Below are 4,278 nucleotides of genomic sequence, written 5' to 3'. Positions count from 1 at the left end.
GCGGGTACCGTTGCCGGGAGTGAAATTATTGACCACCTTCCACCTTCCCGCGCGGCCGGTATGCAAAAGGCGCTAATAGCGATTAATCTGCGATCGATCGAGCCACAGATAGTCATATTCGTGGCATCGCAGTTTATTCCCGTTAATTTCCACCTCTCTTCGGGCCGAATCGATTTGGCCGCTGATCATCGGACCGCGGGGACGCCGAGTTGCATGTGGATCACGCCGCCAGTTAATACGGGTTATCGCGCGCACCGCATTTGCCGTCTTATTGAAATCGGAGTAAATCGAGGAAGGAAATAACGCACACAAAATCAAAACTAGCGCAAATTGAGCGCGTGACGGAGTAAGTGTGCTTTGCCATTAGCTAATAGAGCGTGAAAGTGGCCGAAATTACAATTTGAAGCCACTTTTTTTTCTATCGGGACATCAAAAGTAAATATCGGGGGAAAACTTTCACGCCTATAGCGATCGTTTTGGGGTTGGGAAGTGAATCCAATGGCAATCCGTCAATCTGTCAAAATCCCAGATTCCTAGCGAACGGTTCAACTGTTCGCTAGGAATCGTTGACTCCACTATCGGTACAGTGAACTCATTCCGGTAACATGGTGTGGCCACTTATCACTTTGTTGCGGTCATAAAGGTGATTTTTATTGCACCAGAAGTGGAAACTACTTATATATACGCACAGTTTATTAGCCCCCAGTTGCGCTCATTGAAAGTTCGCGTTGTGGACGGACAGAATAATTGTGTGATGATTTCAACTGCCACCGAATAGAATAACGTTCGCGGGACTCCGGTTTAGTTTGGAAGATTCTGCATTGCACCATCAATGCTTTTCCTTCCCGATTTGATTCAATATAATGGGACGTGCTCATTATGAATAAACTGACACCTGATATAAAATTTATTCATTTTTTTTTCAATTCATTTATTTTTAAGGCTCAATCGCATGAGCTTTGCGGAGCCACTAATTCATGATTTGTTCATACAGAATTTCAACTTAAATCTATGTTTAGTAGGTTTCGACTGATTACTCGCGGTTTACTCCAGGTTAGAGGGGTAACAATTTTTGTTGGACGGGTCAGGTTAGGGATATGGATATGAGGTATCGTTGTCTCAACCGAGAGTTGCCGCATGCACTGTAGCATTGTGCATAATGACCAGTGATAGCATCTGGTGTTCGACTATCTGTCGAGGGTGGGCGACGGTGAGATGAGGGGACAAGACAAACAAACTTATAACGAAATAGAAAAAAACACAAGAACATTAAATTCGTATAGGGTATCTGCTCCTATAGTAGATGTGTACCAATAGTTGTACTATCTAGGGAATTAATTATATTTCAATATAAAATCAACTTGTGCAACCAAAACATCGGTTTGAAACGAAAATGTAATCATTTTATAACAATGTTAACCCTTGAATACGCCTCATCTGTTCAATTTAGGACTAAATTTGTATTAATAAGAAGCATGTTTCTGAATATGGTAATTTGTTAGCAATTTCAAAAGGAGTACATCGAATTTCGTAATGGTATATCTTCATTCTTAGAGACAATCAATTCGAAATATATTAAGTTGAATTAAGTTGAATTGAAATTGTTTATGTAAAAATTTAACAATAAATCCAAAACTATGTAATTTTTATGGATAGCCACTATTCACACACTATTTTGTTCAGTATACCTATAGTTACCCTATTTCACGACACATGCAATGTGAGGTTAAACATTGGATTTTTTTGACACTTCTTTGCAAACACGCTAATGTAAACAGTTGTTTTCATTTGTTTGTCTCGATATTTTGGGAGATTTTCAGCTGTAATTGCGAAAAGTTTACAATTTTCACGTAAGTTATGATCAACTCCATAAGCATCTGTATTGATTTTTAACTTTTCCCATGGTAGAATGAACAAATTCAGCAAAAAACCACGGAAGAAAATTCATCGGGTTTACGACGAGGAACTATTACAGAAGTGCTTAGAATCGGTTAAAACAGGAGGAAAGACTATATATCGTGCCAGCAAATCATTCGGGATTCCAGTCTCGACAATTCGTTTTCGCATGGGCGAGAAATGGACCAAGAAAATTCGCAAGGGACCTCCAACGGTGCTACACCCAGACGATGAAATAAAAATCATTCACTGGCTCAAGGAGATGGAAAGTAAGGGTTTCCCTGTATTTAAGGAAACTCTTTTTCATAAGGTCAAAAGTTTCTTTGAGAACAACTCGAATCCAAATCCTTTTAAGAATGGTGTACCTGGTATGAGATAAACAAATATCTATGATTGATTGATTGAACTGATTCATGAGTATTTATTTTAGGACGCAAATGGTTTGCAGGTTTTTTGACCAGCACAAAGGACAAATAACAATCCGAACTCCGGAAGGAGTATCGGCAGCAAGTAGTGTGGTTTCCGAATTCGATATCCGAGGCTGGTTCACCAGAGTCGAGAAGCATATTGAAGACAATGGCCTTGGAGAGATCCTGCTTGAACCGAATCGTATGTATAACGGAGATGAAACTTCTTTCTTTCTCCACCCAAAAACCAAAGCGATGTTGGCAACACCTGGAAACAGAAACATTCATGAGATAGAACATGCTAGCCCTCACACAAACATTACGGTGATGTTCACTTTCGGAGCAGACGGTTCCATGGTGCCGCCGGATGTTATATTGCCAATGCAGAGGATTCGACAGGAACTACTACGAAGCTTTCCTGGTGATTGGGGCATTGGCAAAAGTCCCAAACGATGAATGGATGTTGAGAATTTCATGTTGTACGTGAGAAATATTTTCTACCCATTCCTTGTGAAGAACAAAGTCAAGTTTCCGGTAGTGTACTTTGTTGATGGGCACTCGTCTCATACTGCTGCGGAAGTAGCCGATCTCTGTCTTGACCTCGGAATTATATTGGTAGCGCTCTATCCTAACACGACGCGAATTACTCAGCCTGCCGATGTATCCATCTTCAAGCCGTTGGAGAACGCTTGGAGATTGGAAGTAACCGAATGGCGAAGCAACAACTGCGGGGAGACTTTCACGATTCAACATTTCGGTACTGTTTTGCAGAAGGCCATCAAACAAGGAATTAAAAAGCAAAGTATAATCAACGGATTTCGTGCTTGTGGACTTTTCCCGTTCAATGCGGATAATGTTGATTATAGTAAGTGCTTGGCCCATAGTGCAGCGAGTTCCGATGCTGTAATCGTACACAATAAGAATTTACCAATTACTCAAGAGTCAAATCTAATAACTTCTAGTCTCGATCTTGGTAATTCGCTGGATCTAGAACCATCGAGTCCTTCGTTCGTCCGTAGCACGGTCTTCCAATCCACCGAATCATCAGAATCAAATGTACATTCTCCGATATATGTGAATCATTCAGTAATCATTCCCTATTGTACAATCAGGGATGCTCTATGCAGCATTGGGAGACCGTTGTTATCTAGAATCCGTTCGAATGATGCAGATCTCAACAAGGATGAAATCAAAATCAAGGTACTGTACGAGAAACTGTTGAAGCCTATCGACGACTCAGTGCATCATTCAACTGCAACAGACAAACATGTTCCGTTATCGTCAACTCCTCTTATGTCTTTTGACGAAGGACTCTACACGCCAACCGATCAGCTATGTGGATCTGCCCAAGATGTATCTCAAGTGAACTGCGATCATGTTGATGACATTGAACTCCAGCGTGTGGAACCGATCGTTGATAACCACTCAGTACACGTAGTAACAAAGTGATCGATTTTCAACAATCAAAAATTGATGAGAGGACCGATGAACTTTTACAAAAGAAACAGTATGGCGTATTGCAAGATCGAAGTAACCAGCTCAATACTTTAACTCGGAAAGTTAGCATATCAGAATTCTTGAAAATACCAGATAGTCCCAAAAGGAAAGCGAATCACCGAAATTATAAGATAGCATATCATCCAATTCTAACAGCCGAGGAACGCCTTCGTGAAATACAACAAATTGAAGTTGAGAAACAGGAAGCGATTTTGGAAAAGCAGGCAAAAGCGGAAAAGCGCAGACTTGCGAAAGAGGAAGCAGAAAATATGAAGAAGTTAAAGGCTGAAATGCGGGAACGTAAAAGGGAGGTAAATTTGCAGAAGAAAAAAATGATAGAGAATCTGAAACAATTTAAACTATCTGAAGCTGATTCAAAGAAACGTAAGAAGAATGATGTACTACAGCTTGAGCTTGGGTAGACTGTACAATTCGTAATTGCTCTCCGTGATTGACCTGAACCAACCAAATTGCACAA

At 40.6% G+C, this 4,278-nt stretch overlaps 1 pseudogene; it reads left to right on the top strand.

Annotated features, from left to right (window-relative positions):
* Positions 1-1,909: 1,909 nt before the first annotated feature.
* LOC129774334 (uncharacterized) lies at positions 1,910-2,759 on the top strand (annotated as a pseudogene).
* The last annotated feature ends 1,519 nt before the right edge of the window (positions 2,760-4,278 follow it).

This window comes from Toxorhynchites rutilus, chromosome 3 (assembly GCF_029784135.1).
Source record: "Toxorhynchites rutilus septentrionalis strain SRP chromosome 3, ASM2978413v1, whole genome shotgun sequence".
Taxonomy (NCBI): Eukaryota; Metazoa; Arthropoda; class Insecta; order Diptera; family Culicidae; genus Toxorhynchites; species Toxorhynchites rutilus.
The sequence above is the reverse complement of the archived record's forward strand: the minus strand, read 5'-3'. Positions and strand labels throughout refer to the sequence as shown.